Here is a 24,240-nt window from a genome sequence, read left to right on the forward strand (position 1 = left end):
TAACAGACAACCCACAGAGTGGGAGAAAATCTTCACAATCTATACATCTGACAAAGGACTCTTATCCAGATTCTACAAAGAACTCAAACAAATCAGGAAGAAAAAAACCCAAATAATCCCATCAAAAGTAGGCTAAGGACAGGAATAGACAATTCTCAAAAGAAGATATATAAATGTCCAACAAGCATATGGAAAAATGCTCAACATTGCTAATTATCAGGAAAATGCAAATCAAAACCATAATGTGATACCACCTTACTCCTGCAAGAATGGCCATAATTAAAAAATTAAAAGATAATAGATGTTGGCATGGATGTAATGAAAAGGAAACATTTTTACACTGTTGGTGGGAATGTAAACTAGTACAACCACTATGGAAAGGAGTGTGGAGATTCCATAAAGAACTAAACAAGTAGATCCACCATTTGATCCATCAATCCCACAGCTAGGTATCTACCCAGAGGAAAAGAAGTCATTATACGAAAAAGATAATTGCACACACATGTTTATAGCAGCACAATTTGCAATTGCAAAGAGACAGAACCAGCACAAATGCCCATCAATCAGTGGATAAAGACAACATGGTACATATATACCATGGAATACTACTCAGCCATGAAAAGGAACTAAATAATGACATTTGCAGCAACCTCAATGGGATCGGAGACTAACGTTCTAAGTGAAGTTACTGAGGAATGGAAAAACCAAACATCATATGTTCTCACTCATAGGTGGGAGGTAAGCTATGAGGACACAAAGGCATAAGAATGATACATTGGACTTTGAGGACTCAGGGGAAAGGGTTGGGGGTGGTGAGGGATAAAAGACTACACATTGGGTACGGTGTACACTGCGTGGGTGATGGGTGCAGCAAAATCTCAGAAATCACCACTAAACAACTTATTCATGTAACCAAACACTGCTTGTTTCCCAAAAACCTATTGAAATAATAAGAATTTTAATTAATTGCCGACAACCACCAGCTAGTAAGTAGTAGAGCTTAACTTGAGTCCAGTTCTGAATAACTACTAAACCCAAGTACTTAACTGCTGAGCAGTATCTTGCCTCAGTTCTAAAAGGTAGTTAAATACAGGTTTCTTTTTTTTCCCCCCAACTCCAGGATTTCATTGGTCTAGAAGCTCTGAGATAGAGCAAGTCAAAATCATCTCTCTGCATCTAGTGGCATCCTGAACACAGAGAGGAGAGCTCTACTGTTTTGTGAACACATCACAGCTGGGGGTCCTGTGCTTGTGCATTCTTTCCATGAGTCCAGTATTACCTGAGGTAATTTGAGGGAGTTTCTATTTCCTGCAACCAAATAAACCTACCTACAACAGTTCTTAGGACGTTGAAGGGAACATGAAATCTGTAGTTAGAGAAAAAATGTGTTTATGTAGACGGTCTAGATGAGACATGTTTCATTGTGATTTTCTTTTCTTCTGAAAAAGTTTCTGGGCTCCGAAAATTCTGGCATATTTAGAGTTCCAATGAATCCAAGATTTATTGCCATTCATCCACAACAAGGTTTTCGGTGGATGCTGATTGTCCTCACATACAACAAGGTAGGTGTACTCGGTTTCAGCCAAAAGCCAGAACTTTCTTTAGTTGAGTAGGGAGCATTTTTATACATTGTGCCTTTAACACTTGATAATACAGCTCTAATTGTATCTGTTATCTAATTATTGAAACAGTATTTCTGAGAATTACCATTGCTTTTAGAGTAGCAGAGCTGAAGTTCTTAAAATTTTTTCTCCAAGGATTAAAAATACCTGGTGTTAAAGGAAACCCATGAAAGTGATTGTTTTTTTGTAGGTCCTTAAAGATGAGGCTATTTAGGTGGTGAATCCTTTACTAAAGGGAAACCTAAGTTAGCCAGAATGTTGGCAAGGAACTGTACCGCACATGCTGAACCCCAGGGACCTCATCCTGCCTAGAGTTCAATATATGCAAAGCAAGTCTGTTGTCCACTTGGGTTGACAATGATGAGAGGCTTAGTGATACTGAGGGTGGAGAAAGCAGGTTTTGTTCCCTCTTGACAGATTATATTCCAAGCAATCTGGTAAGAGGAGGAGGAAGGCAGGTCTAGAATAAAAATAGAGCCCTTTAATTTTGAAAATGGTGAGAGCAAATATAGCAAGAGCAAGAGCCAGTCTTGGAGGCAGGAAGTCTGTGACATGAACACTGCTGAAATAGACCAGGAATATTGATTACAGGAAAATGTGGAGTTATGTGGAAGAAACTTTCCTCCCACTCCATATCATTTACTTGTAAACTATCAATGCTTATCCCAGTTGCTAGGTGTGGACCATAGAATGTCTGGATTGAACACGCATGGGGGGCTTTTTGCCATTTTCCTCAACTTTGATGGTATTCCCCCCTGACCCCACACAACTACACAGATTCCTCCCAAGGTGTATAACACAAGGATCTACAAGGAAGGCAGGGTGCCCAGGCTAGCGAGAGCAGATAGGACAGCTGTAAGGCAGAGCAGAGTATCTTATGAAGTCTTAGGAGGCCCTGGGGCTCTTTTGCATTTTTCCTCACAAAACAGTAGTTTTCTTTACCTTAGAAAAGTCTTATTTGATTAGAGAAGGAGCATCCATGCAACTGTGGGGGGAAAAATACTGGAGACAAGTAGTTCATGCTTCGCTGTGAATCTGGACAGGTGAAATGAACAAGCTGAGTGTGGCAAGAAGGAACAATGAGAAGGTCTACCTTCCCAGCAGTCAAGCAACAAACTTTTATCACACACTGGTACCTGCTCAGCCTGAATCAGGACCCTACAAGGGGCATTCAAGTAGGCCTTTCAGTCTAGACAGGAAGACAAAACATATTTATGGGGGTGCGTATGTTTGTGTCTGTATAAATAAGTAAAATATCATAGAATACCATAAAATAAAAAGTAATCTTGTTTGATTTAGACAATTAGTGGTGCATGAGTTCTGAAGGAAGGGATATTAGCAAGGTATACAATAGTTTGGAGATTTTGGCCAACCCATTATGGTTCCCAGTTACTTTTGCCACTTCTAGGAGGTCTTCCCACTACCCTGCAGTGCAAGAGGGGGCAGGAGCACCTTGAAACATATCTTCTCATTTATGGACAAGTGCAATTTTTATAGAATATAAAGTTTGAAGGGAATAGAAACTGCAGCAAAACGATACAAGTCTAGGCACTCTGTTCAACGCTTACCTCCTATACTAAATAGTTGATGGTCTCTTTGGATTTTGGAAGCACTCTGTTCAACTTGTTTTATCATGACTTCTCTATCTCTACCAAGGCCCAGCAGCACACCAAGAACTATTTTTCAAGTGATAAGTAGTTTTCTGCTGCAGAAGGTGGCTGAGCTCAGGAATACTAGGGATCTGTACATTGCCTTTCCAATTTGGGCTTGCCAAATACTTTAGACATCCAAGATATCTTGCTGTGGTTATCTTTAGTAACATTAGCACCTTAGTCATACGACCCGAGTGGTAAGGCAACTTGCACCACAGCCTGCATCCCACACAAAATTGTCAGTCTCCAAGTCACCTGACACATGGGGCAGGTATGAAATACACTGATAATATTTTTGAATGTGATATATACTACCCCCAGCTCGTAATGGTGTACCCCAGGCCACTGCACTCCTTAAAACTTCACTAACATGGCAAGCTGTGGTATCTTCATAGGGTTTTCCTTGCACCGTCCACCATAATGTATCTTTCCAGGACATCCAAAGTATTTGCCACATTAGTCTATTAAGTATGTTGTCATTGATGTAGAGGAACACTAATATGTTCTGTGTAATGTCAAGATGCTCATGTTTCCTGTGGATAATGTTTTGACAGAGAACAGAAGAGTTAGGTTGGCCCTTGGGCAGGACAGTTAAAGTAGAAATCTGTTCCTACTATGTGAAGTCAAGTTACTTTTTATGCTTTCCATTGATGGAGATAGAGAAAAATACATTTACCAGAATAATAGTGACATAGCAAGTGCCCCAGGCCATATTGTTTTGCTCTAGTAAAGACACCATACCCGGAAATAGCATCTGCACTTGTGGCTCACACCTGATTAGGCTTATGGTAGTCTTCTCTCGTCTGCCACATTTCATCTGGTTTTCTCAGGTGCCAAAACATTAAGAGGAGATTTGATGGAAAGTGCCACTATTACATTTAAGTCTTTCAGGGTAATATGAATCTTTGAAATTCCTCCTGGGATACAATATTGTTTGTTTTTGACTTACTGTTTTGGCTAAGACTGGGGCAGTTTTAGAGGCTTCTACTTGGTTTTTCCTACCATAATGCAAACAGCATGATGTACACCACTGCAATGCTGGTTCCATAGAAACCCTCCACATGAGTTTCCATCTTCTCATTTTATTGAACACAGAGAACAGAATAGAAAGGTGAGGGGTCTCAGAGACATATTTCATAATTTTCCTGATTCCTGTTTCCCCCTTTGTCTTCTCCCAGGTATCCGGTGCTTCATGATCTTTAGATGAAAGATGATTAGAGCTAGAGTTAGGAGCCCTGGGTCTGCTTCCTGGTTCTGTCCCTGGTAGGCAGTTTAACTGCAGGCGAGGCACATGATCTCTCAGAACTTAATCACTTCATCTACAAGATGATGCACTGAAAAAGGTAGCCTCCGGCTGGGCACAGTGGCTCACGCCTGTAATCCCAGCACTTTGGGAGGCTGAGGCGGGCGGATCACGAGGTCAGGAGATCAAGACCATCTTGGCTAACACGGTGAAACCCCATCTCTACTGAAAATACAAAAAAATTAGCCAGGCGTGGTGGTGAGCACCTGTAGTCCCAGCTACTCGGGAAGCTGAGGCAGGAGAATGGCGTGAACCCGGGAGGTGGAGCTTGCAGTGAGCCGAGATTGTGCCACTGCACTCCAGCCTGGGCAACAGAGCAAGACTCCATCTCACAAAAAAAAAAAAAAAAAAAAAAAAGAATAAGGTAGCCTCCAAGCCCTTTCTAATTCCTAAGATTGTATGAATACTGAGTATAATCTGAAATCGATTCACATTGAGGACCCAACATCTGATCTTTGGAGTTACCTATTCTGGGGATCACTAGCAGGTGTGAAAGTCACTTCCTGGCTTGGCTGTTTCTTTTCTGAGGAGTTGGAGCAGTCCTTGTCCTGACTATAATAAATATATATATATTTTTTTACCTTAATTTCTTTTCTTTCTTTTTTTTTTTTTTTCGAGATGGAGTCTCGCTCTGTTGCCCAGGCTGGAGTGCAGTGGTGCGATCTCAGCTCACTGCAAGCTCTGCCTCCCGGGTTCACGCCATTCTCCCGCCTCAGCCTCCCGAGTAGCAGGGACTACAGGCACCTGCCACCATGCCCGGCTAATTTTTTGTATTTTTAGTAGAGACAGGGTTTCACCGTGTTAGCCAGGATGGTCTCCACCTCTTGACCTTGTGATCTGCCTGCTTCGGCCTCCCAAAGTGCTGGGATTACAGGCATGAGCCACCACGCCCGGCCTACTTTAATTTCTACTGTAGATTGTTGCTAGTCCTGAAGATTAGTTTGAGGCCTTGATATCCTAGGGGAACTTCAGCAAGGCAACATGCTAGGATATTGTTAATCTCTGCAAGGGTGCACAGCAAGCCCTGTATACTTAGGCCTTTCAGAAACTCTGAACATTCTGGTTGAACATTCAAATTGAACATTCAAGTAAAGTTGAACATTCAAGTAAAGTTTCCATGAATGGAACTTTTAGCCTTAACATCTTCGGCTGAAAAAACATTGCCTTTTCTGATCTTAAAAGAAGTCCTCTGAAGAACAAATAAAATATTCACACCAAGGAAGAACACTTTATAATTATAATTATGTTCTCTAAAAGGCTATAATAAAGTTTAAGCAAGTGCTTCCTATTTTATTTTCACCGCAAACAATTTATAAGCAGAACTGTCCTCTTGACATGATAATGAAAGAGCAGTCACACATGTCAGCTGGAGCAATTATGTTCTTCAGATGTCTGCCGTAAGTATTACATGATTCCTTCCTGCTGACACCTTATCAAGTGTGACATGCATATTAAAAAGAACACCCAAGAGAGCTAACTTAAAAAATCTGAGCACTTTCGAGAAGTTCCATCTGTGTTAAAAAGCCTTGTATCTCATCTTCTAAAACAGTCTTCTCTTTGCTACCTATTTTCTTTTGGGCCTCAAATGAAAAGAACACATAGAAACACATATTCTCGTAGTAAACATAGGCGAATGATTCAGGGCCTTAAAAATCCACCTGGCTAATTATCTCAGTGAATATAGAATGTGGAGCCAGACAAATAACGAGTTCAAATTTCAGCTCTATCATTTCCCAACTTTTTGACTTTGGTCAAGGGACAAACTCTCTGAGCTTCACGTGTAAAAAGATAAAGACGCAGACTCTATTTCTAGGATTGAAGGGAGAGTTGGATGAGGGAACAAGTACTGGAGGACTAGGTTTAGGGTCTGTAATATGAACACTGAAATGTTTGTTTTCCTCTTCTATGTTTAGCAGGGCCCAGAGGGTGCTTTTCTGGTGTGTTTTGGATGTTACCCAGAGAGTCCCTAAGCCACATGACCATTCTGTTGAGGAGGAGGAATATGGGCTGAGAGGGGGTAGTGTTTTGAACCTTAGTCTAGCTCCAGCATTTGCAGTCTGCAGGTCACACATTTTCTTTCTGCCTTTCCCTTCCTGTTGCTCCTCTCAGGAACGAAGCCATCCGGCACAGTTCCTCACAGTGTTCACTAGCCATCATCAGTATCAGCTCTCAAGAGGTGAGTTTCCTCATCAGTCCCCGTCCTCCTGTGAGGGCAGCTCCTCTGACTCTTCCATGTTGCTCTCTTCTGGTGCCTGACTCCATAGGTGCCCAGAAAATGGAGCAGCCAGGAACCCCTCTCTTCTACTCCTCCCCCAGCACAGCCTCCTTGTGTCTCTTTGGGAGAACAAGTACTTCCAGATCGAAGAAGATTCCGGGTCTCCTCTGTGGGCCTCTCCAGAGCATTGTTATCGGGATGGCCAGGGCATTTTTTTGTTATGAACACCTAAATCTCTTTTTGACATCTCAAATCTTATCCATCTCATTCAGTTCACTTTTGGCACCCAAATCTATCAGGTGCTCAAGCCATTCCTTTTCTAGCCTTGATTCAATTTAACAGGAAGGAAAGTAGGTCCTACACAATAAAGTTAATTATCATTGCTGTTTGATTCTGAATTCTTTCCAGCTCAATAACCTTCTTATTTTTTGAAGATTGGGGAACAAACTACACAATACTCTAACGAGGGTTCTTGCTGTAAAAGTGAGAGGTGACAACACGCTAGCAGCCCTCGCTGGCTCTCGGTGCCTCCTCGGCCTCGGCGTCCACTCTGGCCGTGCTCAAGGAGCCCTTCAGCTCACTGCTGCACTATGGGGGTCCCTCTCTGGGGCTGGCCGAGGCCGGAGCCAGCTCCCTCTGCTCGCGGGGAGGTGTGGAGGGAGAGGCACGGGAGGGAGTCGGGGCTGTGCACGGAGCTCGCAGGCCAGGCTGGTGTGGGTTCTGGGTGGGCGCGGGCTGGCAGGCCCAGCACTCCGCGCGGCCATCCTGCACCTGCTGGGCTTGATCGGGGGAGGAGCTCCCTCTGGGCTGCTGGAGTGCCCGGGCTAGGTGCCGCAAAGTCCTGCTGCCAGTGCATTGAGAGGTGAAGCTGGCTGGACTTCTAGGTTGGGTGGGGACCTGGAGAACTCTTCTGCCTAGCTAAAGGTTTGTAAATGCACCAATCAGCACTCTGTGTCTAGCTAAAGGATTGTAAATGCACCAATCAGCACTCTGTGTGTAGCAAAGGATTGTAAATGCACCAATCAGCACTCTGTGTCTAGTTAAAGGTTTTGTAAATGCACCAATCAGTGCTGTGTCTAGCCAATCAGGTGGGACTTGGAGAACTCTTCTGTCTAGCTAAAGGATTGTAAATGCACCAATCAGCACTCTGTGTCTAGCTAAAGGTTTGTAAACACACCAATCAGCAGTCTGTCAAAATGGACCAATCAGCACTCTGTGTCTAGCTAAAGGTTTGTAAACACACCAATCAGCAGTCTGTCAAAATGGACCAATCAGCTCTCTGTAAAATGGACCAATCAGTAGGATGTGCGTGGGGCCAGATAAGGGAGTAAAAGCAGGCAACCTTAGCCCCCCAGCGGCAACCGGCTCCGGTCCCCTTCCTCGTGTGGAAGCTTTGTACTTCTGCTCTTTGCAATAAATCTTGCTGCTGCTCACTCTTTGGGTCTGCACAGCCTTTATGAACTGTAACATTCACCGCGAAGGTCTGCAGCTTCACTCCTGAGGCCAGCGAGACCACAAACCCACTGGAAGGAAAGAACAACTCTAGACACACTGCCTTTAAGAGCTGTAACACTCACTGCGAAGGTCTGCAGCTTCACTCCTGAAGTCAGCGAGACCACTAACCCCCCAGAAGGAAGAAACTCCGGACACATCTGAACATCTGAAGGAACAAACTCTGGACACACCATCTTTAAGAACTGTAACACTCACTGCGAGGGTCCGCAGCTTCATTCTTGAAGTCAGCGAGACCAGGAACCCACCAATTCTGGACACAAAAGGAAAGATGATGTCTGGGCCTTTGGTCATCATATTATGTTGTTAGACCCCTGGAATCCCTAGAATCTATGGCTTTTTTTTTTTTTTTTCTGCTGAAGCACTGTGTTGCTGACAGGTAGATATTCAAAATTTCTTGCTATGGTTGGTTAATATCTGCCAGTCTCACTAGTAAATGTGTTTATTCATCTTTATTTGTAATATATGTGTATGTAGGTGCATGTGCATGTGTACGTGTGTGAGAGAGTGAGAGAGAATGAGAACGAGAGAGATAGTTGGAGAGGGAGAGAGAAAGGTAGGGCAAGAAAGAAAAGAATTTGATACCATTTATTTATTTATTTGCCTTCGAGTCACTTTCTTGTTCCTTTTTTTTTTTTTTTTTTTTTTTTTTTTGACGGAGTCTTGCACTGTCGCCCAGGCTGGGGTGCAGTGGTGCGATCTCAGCTCACTGCAAGCTCCGCCTCTTAGGTTCACGCCATTTTCCTGCCTCGGCCTCCTGAGTAGCTGGGACCACAGGCACCCGCCACCACGCCTGGCTAATTTTTTGTGTTTTTAGTAAAGACGGAGTTTCACTGTGTTAGCCAAGATGGTCTCGGATCTTCTGACCTTGTGATCTGCCTGCCTCAGCCTCCCAAAGTGCTGGGATTACAGGCATGAGCCACTGCGCCTGGCCTTTTTTATTTTTATTTTTTTAGATGGAGTCTTGCTCTGTTGCCCAGGTTGGAGTGCAGTGGCATGATCCTGGATCACTGCCACCTCTGCTTCCCGGGTTCAAGTGATTTTTCTGCCTCAGCCTTCCAAGTAGCTGGGATTACAGGTGTGTGCAACCATACCCAGATAATTTTATATTTTTAGTAGAGACAGAGTTTCACCATGTTGGCCTGGCTGGTCTTGAACTCCTGATCTCAAGCGATCCACCCGCCTTGGCCTCCCAAAGTGCTGGGATAACAGGCATGAGCCACCGTGCCTGGCCTCTTGTTTCTTAGGTGTAGTAAAGAAGCACTGAGATATCAGGTCAGGAGTACCAGGTTCTTGTCCTGACTAAAGCCAACTTCCTATGTGAACTTGGGCAAGTAGTGGCTCAACCTCTTTGGGTCTTAGGTGCTTTACCTGTGAACGAAAGGGCAGAACTGGATTTAGAAAGCCCCTTCTAATGTTAGTATTCCAGGAACCTATTCTGTTTTGCATGTTATGCTTGTCTTTCTGTAAGTTAACCAACGTTTCTATACCAGTCCCATCCTCAGGGTATGACAAATAGAAATGATTGTTTCAGACTTCAGAATCTGTGTGTGTGCCTTGCTGCCGTGGGATATGTGGTAGCCAGTCTGCCAGTTAGGGAGCAGGAAGTGACATTACAAGTGACACGCATCTACCCACAAATTAGGATATAAGCTTTTCTGCATCCTACCTTGCCCTCTTCTTACCATCATATAAAAATTAGTGCTGAGCGTCTGATAAGAACACCTTCCCAGGCTGGGCGCGGTGGCTCATGCCTGTAATCCCAGCACTTTAGAAGGCCAAGGCAGGCGGATCATTTAAGGTTAGGAGTTCGAGACCAGCCTGACCAACATGGTGAAACCCCAACTCTACTGAAAATACAAAAAAATTAGCTGGGCTTGGTGGTGCACACCTGTAGTCCTAGCTACTTGGGAGGCTGAGACAGGAGAATTGCTTGAGCCTGGGAGGTGGAGGCTGCAGTGAGCTGAGATCATACCACTGCACTCCAGCCGAGGTGACAGAGCAAGACTCTGTCTCAAAAAAAAGAACACCTTCCTCTCCATATAGGCTGCACATTACTTCTTTAAATGTCTCCCTTCTTTAAGATTGTCCTTATCTATCATCTTAACCAGATTTCTGTAGCCTGAGGCATAAGAACAACAGGCAAATTATTCTGATTCAGCTTTCCAAGGAAGGAGTTGATGATTACTTTTTATTAATTACAGTTTTGACAATTTATGTTGGTTAAGATTCTAGAGACACAGCCTGGGTGTGAACCTTGGTTCTACCACTCTCCAGTTGTGTTTGGGAAGCTCATTTTGGGAGCTTCCCAAAATGAGGCCTTGGGAAGCTCATTTTATCCCTCTCCAATTTGTGTTTTTCTATTTAACAGGTGAAGAAAATAACTAGTTTACAGTGTTATTGAAGAAGTAGGGAAGGAGCAAGATTCTAGACAATCTAGTGGCTACTCTGTAGCCATCTTGTGTTCAACTCGATGGATGAAGAATGAAAATCGGTTCTAGGCCTCTTTCTGGAAACAATAACTCAAATAAGTCACATTAGGTTAAAGAGTCCTTCCTTAGAGTTCCGTGATCCAGACCAAGTTTTCACAGTTTGACTCTTAAAATCTCAGATGCTGACACTTCACTGAGCTCGGGAGAGATTTATTTTTGGCTCTGCCATCCCTGCTTACTTATTGAGCACTTTCTATGGGCCAGGCACTGTGCTGAACTCTTTATGTGGATTATCTTATTGAGTACTGAAAGCATCCTTATGCATTAGATTCTATTACTGTCCTTATTTTACTGATGAACCTGGAGTCAGCTCCAGGCTTCCTGTCATAGAAGACCAAACTTGGCCAAGTGCTGAGCAGAGCCCCCAGACTTCACCTAGACAATACAGCCTTCCTGTGCCACCACTAAGTGTTAAAACCCCCAGAAATGGTCTGATGAATCATTGATGGAGTCAGAAACTAGATCTTAGGAACTGAAGTTACCTCTGGGGATTGCTTGATTTAGCTCCTGGGTTAAGGCAAGATTTGTCCTGTTCCAAGCTTCCAGATCCTCATTAGTAGAAGCCCTGTGGTTAGTCATTGATAAAGGTGGGACCTGCAGGACAGCCAGAGACACAAGATGGAGTAGTTGCAAGTCTTGTGTAGGATTTTTTTTTTTTTTTTTACTGACAAAAAGCATCCATTAGCTGTTACTTTGTGTCCATCTTGTGCTGACTTGCTATAAAGTCCATGGTGTAAGATGAACACATGAGTTGGCACATGCATGCCACAGAAAAGTGTCCAAAGAAGGGTGCAAGGTAAAGGTGATGGCGAATGAACAGCCAGTTAAGGTATGAATCTAAAGTATGTATTAAAAGGTAGAGAAATGGAAAACTGCATGGGTCGGATTTGGTAGGAACAACTCTTTCTCAGTATTTTCAAGTCCAAATAGTAGTTCAGAATGTCTATTTTTTTAAAACAGATGCCAGTCACTAGTATAGTAAAACATCTGCAGTATACTGATAACACATAATATTAAAATAGAACAAATGTGTTTAAATAAACATACTTAATCCTCTTACCCACAAGAGATCTGGTATTCTTGTTAGATGCTTTTCCTAAGTCAACACATGACTTCTCCTTTCCTCTAGAGCCACTGTGATACTATTCTTTTTAAATTGACATTTCTACATGTTAAGTCCAATGGTTTCTTTTTTCCCGGAATTTCTCCAACTATATAATATCGTAAACTAATAAAAATTAACTCTATGTTTTCCAATGCTATTTTCATTCTTGGGTGTGAAGGATAGGGAGGGCTTGAGGTTCTAGGAGTTGAATATAATTAACTCATCAGAAACCTTCCTTTTAATTTTTAGGCCATGTAAACTTACCAATTCTAACAGTACAAGAAGTAGACATGTGGATGACAAAGAGATACAAGCAAGTTGTGGACATTTTTATATGTAATATTTTTGTTTTATGAGGAATTAAAGGTAGTATGTTAATAAATTAGTTTGAATAATTTAAACCCTAATTCCCACATGGTAAGTTGAAAATTAAATTGTCTAATTAATGGAAAATGATGACGAAGTTCTAGAACCTCAAACCCTGTGATCTTAGAATCTGAAACTCTACATTTTGAACAAAAAAACCACTGGAGGTATATCAGTATCTGAGCATATGAGTTCAGCATTTTAGCCTCTGGCTCAGGAAAGACTGTAGACTGAGAATAGCTGGAGGAGGTGAATAGGACACTTGGGATAATCCTGGAGTTTCTATGTGAGCCAAGAGTTTAGGGGTATAGTCTGTACAGATATAACCCTTTCTGTAAAGTGTCTACAAGTTAATGGATATGTTTAGGTTTTTTTGACAGAAATTGAATTTATTTCCTGTCTATCAAACAAATTTTGTTTTTTTTTGAGATAGGGTTTCACTTTGTCACCCAGGCTGGAGGGCCTCTGCAACCTCTGCCTCCCAGGTTCAAGTGATTCTTGTGCCTCAGCCTCCTGAGTAGCTGGGACTACAGGCGTGTGCCACCATGCCTGGCTACTTTTTGTATTTTTAGTAGAGATGGAGTTTTACCATGTTGGCCAGGCTGGCCTCGAACTTCTGACCTCAAGTGATCTGCCCACCTCAGCTTCCCAGAGTGCTGAGATCACAGGCATGAACCACTGTGCCCGGCCTCAAACAAGTTTTTTCATGACTTTATACTCTCACATGTAGTTAGACCCAAACCTATATCTTTGACCAGCAAGAGGAGGCAAGACAAAGGGAGGCAATGGAGGAAGGTAAGAAATATCATTTGCAATAATTCTCAAATACGTCCCTTCCTTTACATTTCCTTTATCATCATGCCATTTCAGGATCTTATGTTATACCCAGTGTGGCTTTATAATGATAATAATAATGATAATTTAGATGATAATGTCATATACTAAGTGCTTTGTACATATTAACTCATTTAATCCTGACAACAAATCTATAAAGTAGGTAATATTACTATACCTACTTGGCAATTGTGGCAATGGGCTTGGAGTAGCTGAGCAGTTCGTCCAAGTTCACACAGTAAATGCCACAGCAGGAATTCCACATCAGGCAGTTTGGTTCCAGAGTCCAAGTCCATAATCACTAATGCTTTGTGGTCTTCTAACTGAATGTCTTGCCTCTTGGCTAGCCTTAGATTGCTGTCAGATTTAATGTTCTTAAAATACTACTTTGAACATTTTATTCCTATGCTCAAAAGCCTTCTTGGCTTCTTCCCAGAGTAAAGTCCAAATTTCTCAGCTGGGCAGGACACTATCTGGTTCCAGCCTAGCTTGCCAGCACCACCTCCTCTATTCCTCCCAAGGACCTTCCATTCCTGGCAGGCTAATGTGTTCACTGCCTGGATGATCACTCCCCCTCTACTCTGTCGTGAGATTACCAGGTGCTTTTCCTATTTTTCTGTGCTTATTTTGTATGCCACTTTTTCTGCCAAGTATTTTTTATCCCCATCTCCTCTGTCGTGAGATTACCAGGTGCTTTTCCTATTTTTCTGTGCTTATTTTGTATGCCACTTTTTCTGCCAAGTATTTTCTCTCCCCATCTCCTTCTCAGCCATTCAACTCAGCACCAGATTTGCTATTGGGCAGAGTGACCAGGGTGTGATGAAATTCTAAGCCATGACCAAAGACATGGGAATGCATGGCCTGGAGGACCAAAGACTCACAGGGACAAAATTAGCCCTCTTTAATTAATAGGCTGCCATGTGGAAGAAGTTTAGAGTAGTTTTATTCAGTCTGAATATGAGACAGCTAAGACGAGGGGATAGAAGTAAATGGAAGAGAGGAAGTCCTTTCATCTTCGCGGAGCTCTGATTTTACATTTAAGATCACCAAGGAATAGGTTGTCTTTACAGCAAACTATATTCTGTGACCCACTGCTAGTCCGCAAAGATCTTCCTGCTGGGTCAAAAACAAATGCAAAATTCAGGTCTTTGTTCACAGGGCATCCATCCAGAGGATTCAATTCCATTGACTTTTATCTTTGTCAGTAACAGAAGGTGTCTCAATTAAAAGTTATTACATTTCAGTATTCATAAACTAAAGTGTGTGCACTTATCAGCTTACTGAGGAATAGTAATTTAACAAATGGTACTCAGTAATTGACAGCATGGCAAAACTCCTATTGTGCATACTTATAGGTAGAAATTAGGAAATTCACAGGAAGTCCCAGACACACTGCTTCATGATTAATTGTTGCCTTTGTTTTTAAACTGATAACTTGATAATATTTATGATACATTTATAACAAAGTTTAATTAAAAATTATTGGTTTAGCATCATTATTATCTAGTTAATTGCATGGATTGTTGCATTCACACTTTAGTATATAGTGGGATATATTTGCTTAAACAGCATTTCGCACCTATAATTTTCCAGTAACAAGAATTTAAAATCATATATTTAGCTCTTCTTACCTCTACAGACATAATTCTTTCTCTAAGTATATAAACTCCAACTCTCTCTCTAACCCCTCCAAATTGCTTTGCTTACTCAGTGGTTTCAATATTATTATCATCACCAAGTACCACCCTGTCCTCAGAAGAGGAAGGTGGGCTCTGAGGTCTTTTGTGTCTCCCATAAGTGCCACTGACAAAAATGACTATTTGATAGCATTTTTTTTTTTTGTAATGAGGACTCAAAAACCAGATAGATGATTCCATGAAATGGGCTTTGTGTGTGCTTTCTATTTAGATATTTTATGCTTTTCAGACTTCTGCAGTGAAACCTGATGATCACTTGCTCTCCTGAGCTCATAGCTCTGATAGATATTATCATTCTGAAAAATGTAGAAATCATTTTTTGAGCATTTCTCCAGTCTTTCTTTTCATTCATGGAAGCTACAACATGATTAGAAAGTGCACTGGGCAGGGTTTTTGGCAACTATCATGCTATGAAGGGCTTCCCTTGGATCCAAAGCACTGGAAATGTAGGTTCAAAAAAGAAGAAAAGGGAGATGTGTACCTTATTCCACAAAAATCATTGTAATTTCTGTTGTTATTAACAGTTATCTTTTACAAATAGGTCTTTAAGATCAGCTAGTGTTGTGACAGAGTACTTCCAAAAAGGAATAATCATTTATGCAGATAGCAGCAAGGTATTCCAAAAGGGCTTCATTTCATACTATTATAGGCTTTCCCTAAAAGAAACAGTAATCTTTCTGATGAGCATGGGGAAATACTTCTTCAATATAAATCCAATTTATTTTGGCTGGCTGATTGGTGCTTGCAGCCAGATCATTGAACATGATATTAATTATTCATTAAGATACTTGGAAGAACAGAATTTGCATTCTCATGCGGTCAAAATTGATGAAGTTTCCATTTGTGCTATAGGAATAGCTTATGACTCAATGCTAAGACTCAATACAATCTTAATAAAAATGTTGAAAAAGGCACCAATAATTTGAACTTTCTCATATCTACAGAACATTTGTTTTATTGGACCCTCATGTCCTATGAAAACTGTGTTGAAATATTCTTTTTACATCTAATCATATATATATGGCTTTGAAAAAATCTCAAGAACATTTCAAATAAAAGGTCATAATCACTATAATGAAGCTTAAAAACTTGTGATTTAGAGAGCAAAGCTGCAACTTGTGTCTTTATAAGAGACATTTACTGTAGCACATCTTTCAGCATTTTGATTCTCATATAAGGAAATATTGGGACTGTAACCATCTTTAGTAGAGAGGCAAGTAGTATTCTCATAGCTAAGTAATATTGAACACAAAAAAGACTTGCCTTAAATCAGAAATATGGTAGGAGATACAGCATCAAGCCAGGCCCTGCTGGTCTCATAAAACAGACTTGGCCTGAGATTCTGGCTTGTATCTCTAAACACAAATAGATCCATGGAGGGCAAGCCACCACCATTACATTTACTTTCTCCCAGGCATGTGTGAAATGTGGTTCCAGCACCTGAGTGGAGGGCAGTAAGCAGGTGTGTCTGACATCCTGGTGCTTCCCTCGGGAAGGCAGCAGTACCAAGTGAGGTTTTCTGTATCATGCTCTGAAGTCCATAAAGAAATTTCAGTTCCACATGAAGAGATGGTTTCTGTACATCACAGTCTTCACATGTACTAGTTAGAGGGGGACCAAGTAAAAAAATGTACTTCTCTACCTATTTTTCTAATGCTTCATCAATAAATCACTAAAATGCACTATAAAAAGAGAAATTTCAGTTCCAAAGGCTGCACATGTTTTGGAATGAGAGAATTCTGGGAGAAAGTGTATGTGTGTGGGGAGGTGTATGGGTTAGAATGCCCTGGTCGCAAGTCATAGAAAACCTGGACTCCTGCTGACTTAAACAATAAGGAGACAGCTCACATTCTTGGGACCCCAGAGGCAGAGCAGGCTCCAGACATGGTGATCAGAGGCTCAACGATGGTACTAAGGGCCCTGGTTCTATCTCCCTGCTCTGCCTCCTTCTAGGACTGTTCCCCATATGGTTGCAAAATGATCCCCAATGGTGATCAGGGTACATGTGTCCTTATTCAAAACCAGCAGGAAAAAGAGCTTTGGTATGATTGGCCCATCTAGGTCATGTGCCCATGCCAGAGCTGGCAGTTACTGTTGGGAAACTGTCATGTCCCAATTGGCTTATATTTATCAGGATTTTAGGGAATGCAGTGAATGCCTAGACAGAACCTAAGTTCCATTAGGAAGGATAAAAAGGAAGGATGGATGCTGAGTAAGAAACCAAAGTGTCTTCTACTGAAAAACAGGAGCGCTCTTCTCTACTCATGGAAAGCCTGTATTAGGGGAACCATTCATTCACATTCTTGCACCAGTACCTTGCTTTCCCATCTCCATCCGTCCATTCTCTCTCTCAATCATTAATAAATTCCTGTAGTGTAGACTAGTGTTGCTATGATGGCTTGACAACAGTCTTTCGCAAACCTCTTCAGGGAATATTTATCTCCTTTAAGTTACAGGTAATGGAGGAAACACATTTGACACATGGTACCCAGTGTTTGTCCAGAAAAGTTGTGCTAATACATGCTTGTACCAACTCCACGTGAGTTTCCAATTTCCATTCCTTAAATATCATCAAATTAGAAAATAGATGGAGAAACAATATGTTTTGTTATTTTAAAAATTATATTTTTGGGGCTTATCAAATTAATTTTACTAATTTTAGATTTTAGGACACCTTATTTTACATTTTATTTCTTTAAAATTATATTCCATTTATTTTAGTTGAGATTTTATATTTTTATTTGTCTTCTATATAGCTACTGTTTGTGGTTACTTGAGCCCTTTGCCTGCTTATCAATTGGATAAGATTATTTTTTCATTGACTAATTGCATTAATGGTCCAAATTTTTCAGCTCTTCCTATATTCATTAAACATTTTGTGCAGTGACTTTCAATTTCCTCCCATAAAAGCAGAGTCAACATCCCATTTCACATGACTTGCTTTGATCCATAAAATAAGGTGGAAGTGATTGTGTGCCACTTTTGAGCCTAACTCTTTAACAAACTTTCATATTTCCACTTTCCCTCTTGTACCTCTGCCATCATTGAGAGTATATGCCAGGCTTGCTGGAGAATGAGAGACATGGGAAGGAATGGAGGCCGTTATAATCAACTGACCTTAGCTGATTCCCAGACATGGGAGTGAACTCAGTCAAGAACCATAGAGCCACCTTGCTGACCCCTAGCTGACTCTAGACTGTGAGCAATAAATGGTCATTGTTGTAGTCCTCTGAGGTTTGGGTTGCTTGTTAGGCAGCATTGGTATTAATAGATAACTGATGCAACTCTTTTGTCCATTATTTACAAATATGTTCAGATCTTGACTTATAATTTTGTTCATGATGTTTTGACTTGTAGAAGTTTAAGAGGTTTATATTACCAAATCTGCTTTTCCCCTTTGTGATTTCTTCCATTGTTTTAATGTATGGAAAATCCTTCTTTACTGAGAAATCAAATAAATATGAATATATATTTATGTTTTGGTTTCAGTTTTACACCTAAATTTTCCATACATCTTGGTTATTTGGTTGTTGTAGTCTGATCTGAGGATCTAGAATTTTTGTTTTCAAAAATGAATTTTCCAACAACTATTGTAATAATTGCTTCATAATTTGATTAATAAAATCACCTCCACATGTTTGGTTCTTAGATGTATATCAACATTTACTTCTAAAAATAGTATTATAATATTTTAGGCGTTATCATTTTTAATACATTCTAATATTTGTAAAGGTTGGACATCCTCCATTTACAGAAATACTAAAAACAAAGTTGAACAAAAGAACGTATTTATAGATAAACTTTAGAACCATTTGGCACAACTGCTCCATCTCCTAATTCTGTTGCAATTTTGATGGACATTGTATTAAGCCTATCAATTAATTTAGAAAGACCTGTTATCTTTGTAATAGTTAACTATTTCATTCATGATCATGTCAAATTTTACCATTTAAGTCATTTTTATATTTTAGCATTTTTTATATGTTTTGCTTACTTAAAATCTTTTTTCTTTAATTTTTCCACCTGTTCTTGATACCAGAATCCCTCCTTATTTCTGGAGTGTCGGGAAGTTAGATTTTTCTTTTTGTGTATCTATCACAAATCAAACTATATTTTTGGAATTATTAATTTGAATAGTTAGTTGGTTTTATGACTTAATTTCCAAGGGAACTCCTTTTTTCCTTTGAGTAAATAAGATGGGCAAAGATGGAAGCAAACCAGAGAAGCCAGCTCCCCTTCATCCTGAGGAATGATGTTGGAGGAGAAGGTTGGAGTGGTGGAGGACTTCCATTTCAGACATCAGTTAGCAGAAAAGGCCTGCATGGTAGTGGCAAAAGCAATAGGGGCACCTGTTCTGTCAGTTGGTCATGTCATCTTCATCTCTGGGGACTCAGGACAGAGAATACTGTCCCCATAGCATTTTCTAGGAACCACAGCCTTGCACGTTTAGTAATGTGATTCCTAGTTTGCCCAGGACCATTCTGTTTTGTGCCTATTGTCCTGGCATAATTGCAATTGGTACCACCTTTCACTTTCAAAAGTGTTCCAGTCTGGTTGATAAATTATACATTCTCCCTATTTGTATTGCATTATGAAACAGTGACTGCAGTTACACTGACCACTGTACACTTAGACTTGGAACTGAGATGAGGAGAACAGGTATCCTTAATGGAGCCTCTGTTGCCACAGGTAAAAGACTCAGACTGCTAATTAGGAGTGGTAAGGGCCCCCTTTGTGAGCACAAGCCCCCTTCTCTTGTTTACAGAGTTGCATGTTTTGATGGAGATACAAGTGGCAGAGGAGCATGCATTTTGTTAGCTTTTAGACCAGTCTCTGCACCCAATAGCAAAGCATTCTTCTCAGAGTTCTGGGCTATTTCATTTGTCTAACTGCAATAGAAACAGTGTTTGGTGCATCTTGGAGCACCAATGAAGTGAATCACTTCAAACTCAAGCAACAAGCAAGGTTTACACTGAGAAGGCAATGGGAGAGGGGAGTTTGGAGAGTGACTGGGGGAAGCCCATACCCTTTCTGTGTTATTAAAGGATCAGATGTCGGATGTCATTGCTTGATGATCTCACATGATGCTATCATCTCTCCCAAAGCTTTCTCCTCAAGAGATCAGAGACAGAAGTGCAGACTCATGGAAGCTTGGCTCATCAAGATTGTGTCGAATTAGGCTTGGCTGAACTCCCTCTCCTAAGCCACTGGCCCTTTGTTCTGTAGGCATGGGAACCAGGAGATGGAGCATATTAGGCTCCTGTGATTTTTAGTTATATTATTTCTCTGAAAGAGCATTTCCTAAAGTGTATTCCATAGTGTGTTCCATCTGGTTCTAAGTGGGGGATAAAAACTGTACTAACAACAAAAAGGGGTACATTTGGGCAACAGGGTCGTTTTGTGTTAATCTGCATCTGTGGTCATTTGTTCAACTTGAGGTTCTTAGTGGAAGTCTCACAGGAGAGCAAGGACATGAATACGGCTTTGAAGGATTGCATTGAAGAGTCCAGAAAACACTTTTTAATGAACATGAGTAGGGTTTAGAGAGGTGAGAGGAATCACATTGTGGAGATTTGAGTGACATGATAAAGTGGACAGTTTTTTCCCCCTTGTGGGAGAAGAGAGGTGAGCAGCTAGAGGTGGGAAAAGGACTATTCTGGACACTGTGGCTGTACAGTAATCTCCCCTTATCTGCGGCTTTACTTTCTGTGGTTTCAGTCACCTGTGGTCAACCTCGGTCTGAAAATATTGATGGAAAATTTCAGAAATTAACAGTTCATAAGTTTTTAATTGCATACTGTTCTGAGTAGCATGATGAAATCTCCTGCTTGGTCTTGAATCCTTCCTTTGTCCAGTCAGTGTATCTATGCCGTCTACACCACATGCCTTCTAGTCATTTAGAAGCAGTCTGGTTTATTGGGCTGTCATACTATCACAGTGCTTGTGTTCAATTAGCCGTTACTTTACTTAATAATGGCTCTAAAGCACAAGAGTAGTGATGCTGGTAATTCAGACATGACAAAGAAAAACCGTAAAAAGTGCTTCCTTTCAGTGAAAAGGTGAAAGTTCTCAACTTAATAAGGAAAGAAAAACATCGTATGCTGAGGTTGCTAAGACCTATGGTAGGAACAAATCTATCCGTGAAATTGTGAAGAAGGAAAAAGAAATTCATGCAGTCTATCATACCTTAAACTGCAAAAATTATGGCCACAGTGCATGATAAGTGCTTAAGATGGAAAAGGAACTGCATTTGTTGGTGGAAGACATGAACAGAAACATGCTCTGATGGAAAGCAATCAGGGTTGGTACTACCTGCCATTTCGGGCATCCACTGAGGGTCTTGGAACATACTCCTTGAAGATAAGGAGGGACTACCGTGGTTAGTGTATGTATGATACAAAAGCCTGAGGTAGGGTGGCAGCAATGGGGATACAAGGGAGAAAATGGATGCAAGAAAAACAAAGAGATATGCCAGACATCCCACAGAATAGCCACATTGGGGTGCCAACAATCAGCAGCAGCCATGGTGTGTTCACAGCAGCTAATATCTGAGACCGTACACGTGCCATGCCCTGTGCTGAGTGAGCACAGTCCATAGATTACCCCATTTTATCTCCCCAAGGGCACTAGGAGGTAAAGTTTACGTTTTACGGATGTGAGATTTGTAGAGGTGAGGTTGTTTAAAAAACCCATAAATAGTAAGTGGTGGATCTCACTTTGAACCTCAGCAGAGCCCCAGAGAAACTATGGGATCAGAAGTGAGATTCCTGCTGCCTGGAGAGACTTCACAGAGAAGATCATGACCAGAAGGAGCAGGTGGCTGCCTCCCTTCTGAATCTTACAGGTCCTAAGGCAACTGATAATGGCACTGAGGGTGGCTGGTGAGTGGATATGAGAAAATGAGTGGGTTTGGTTGATCAGGAAGGCAGCCTGAATGTGACAAGGAGAAGGTCACCAACCTGATGCTTTAGGGGCTTTGAGTAGCTCCTGTGCCTATAGTATTACTTTCAAAGAAAACAAGTGATTAAATCTCTTTCCTCCGTCATTTGAAATAAATGTCAAAATCCTATTAAAAATCTGAGCGTGACTGAAGACTCTGCACTTGGGAGGAAAAACAGTTTCTAGCTTTTGTAAAATAACTATTGAACATGTCAAGTATTTACTTTCCATTGCAGTTATAACAGTACTTCAATATCTCCCATGGTTGGTTTGGAAGGGGGAGGGAGAAGCATTTGTATAATTTTTAAAAAATTATGATGCCAAATATTCTTCTCAACAATTTTGAGTCAGTTTCTGAGCAGGTCTATAGAGGCTGTTAAAATGTGAGATTACAGCAGAAAACCAATTTCAATATAAGCCTATGGAGATTCCATTACAATATAAAAATGAAATGTTGCCAATGTATGTTATACACTACATCCAGAAATAGACAGAAAGCAATATAAAATGCCTCATGCCTATATAATATTTTGGTTCAGACATTCATCTATTGATTCAGCAGCATTCTCCAAAAGGAAGCTGACACAGCGTCCTTACCCCAAATTGTAGTTGTTGTACAACAGATGATGTTTTATTTAAATGGATTATGCTTTAAGTCACCTAGGTAAATTTCAAAGGAACTGAATTCAAAGTATGGGGCCATAACTAGGCAACTCAGGGACATTAACTGAGAAATTCAGATAATCAGAATGTTTAGTACACTAGTGATTCTCAATCCTGACTGTATATTAGAATCACCTGGGAAGCATTAAGAGATACCTATGTTCAGGTTCCACTCCTGGAAAGTCCAATTTAATCTGTGTGCTAGTGGTTCAAAGGCATCAGTATTCTAATGTGCAATGATAATTTACATAAACCCAAATAGCTGGATTCAGCAGGGTCTGCTATGTATGCCATCCAAAAAATTGAAGAAGGGGTTCTGCCAACCACAAGCAGGAATTGCATGCAGATGGGTACAGTAATTTATGCCAGTTTCCCTGTTACCCCAGCTGCTATATTATTTTGGAAGTCTGATGAAAGAAATCTTGAGGAATGATGGGGTAGAGGTAGGAGCATTTAAGGTGTACCTAGGGCAGCTTGGATTTCTGGCTGCTTGCACACTGATTTAAATTATTACTGAGGCAGACACTTAGTAGTCAAACTAAATCCATTACCTAACTCTAATTGGATAAGAGCACTTTGGATCTCTTCAGTTATTCACCCCATCTTTAGGTTTAAATGGAAATTTTGATTGATTAGACTTTAAGTCAATCAAGTTGTGACATTCCCCCGGGAACTGCAGTTGGTCCAGGAGTGGGCATAAGATCTAAGTTTGCCAAATTGGAAGGTACTTGTGTTACATCCATAACCAGTATGAACAAGCAAACACACAACTGTCAGTAGCAATCAGTGCTATCTTAGAACCCTGAGGGGATTCAGACTTAGGAGGAAGTTATACCTAGGAAGGGAAGAACCTGGGTCTTTGATAATGTCACTGAGTGCTAACCATGGGTACCTGGAACTACTCTGTCTTTGCACATGTTGAATAATACAGTTCCTTCTTCTGTAAGTTTATTTGATTAAGGGATTTAGGTTATTTGCAGATTCAATCATCCTAACTGATAGAATTCTGGGGAATAATGATATCTACCAGCAAATGGCCTCTATGGTTGGAGTGTACGTGAGAAGTTGAGGAGAGAAAGGAGGAGATAAACAGCAGGAGTGAAAATGGGGTTTTCAGACAGAAACTTATTTCAAGGAAGAAAATAATAAGAGTTAAGGATCTCGTTCTCTGGGGTCCTTTTGCAATTAAAGTTTGTGCAGGGTCTTTTTATTTTTTAGAATCTTAAGTGAATTTTTTGTTTGTGTTATTGCTTACATTAAACAAGAGGACAGTATCTGCTATTAGTGAATAAGAAGCAGTCAAGAAAACCTTTCTACCTCTTATTCTTATGAAACATAACCATTTTACATCATTAGAGAAGGATTGAAAGACAGTCATGATACAAGTGTTTTATTATTTAACTAAACTTTAGAAAGTCCAAATGGCTACATGTAGAACATCACATATTACTGAATGTAACAATTGTATGTACACTGTTTTATAGTGTATAATGATGAGTATTACCTATTATTGGTTTTATAAAAACAATTAACTGTAATAGAGTTGTTTTTATGTGGAAAAAAGAAAACCCCTTATAAAGTAGGCTTGTAAAGCTCACGTTACTCTTCTCAAATACTGAATAATGATGTTTTCATGTTGTATTTTAAAAATGATTTATAGTAAATGAATTCTCTCAGATGGGTGGAAAAAAGAGAGCATACAAGCTGGAGGTAGAAATCCCATTCTGGCACTAACTCAAAGATCTTAGCCCAAGGGAAGTCTCTCAGGGCCTGTTTTCTCCTTTGGTAAAGTTAGGGGTTTGAACATGATCTCTAATGTTTTTTGAGTACAAACTGTATG

This window comes from Gorilla gorilla, chromosome 16 (genome assembly GCF_029281585.2).
Source record: "Gorilla gorilla gorilla isolate KB3781 chromosome 16, NHGRI_mGorGor1-v2.1_pri, whole genome shotgun sequence".
Classification (NCBI taxonomy): Eukaryota; Metazoa; Chordata; class Mammalia; order Primates; family Hominidae; genus Gorilla; species Gorilla gorilla.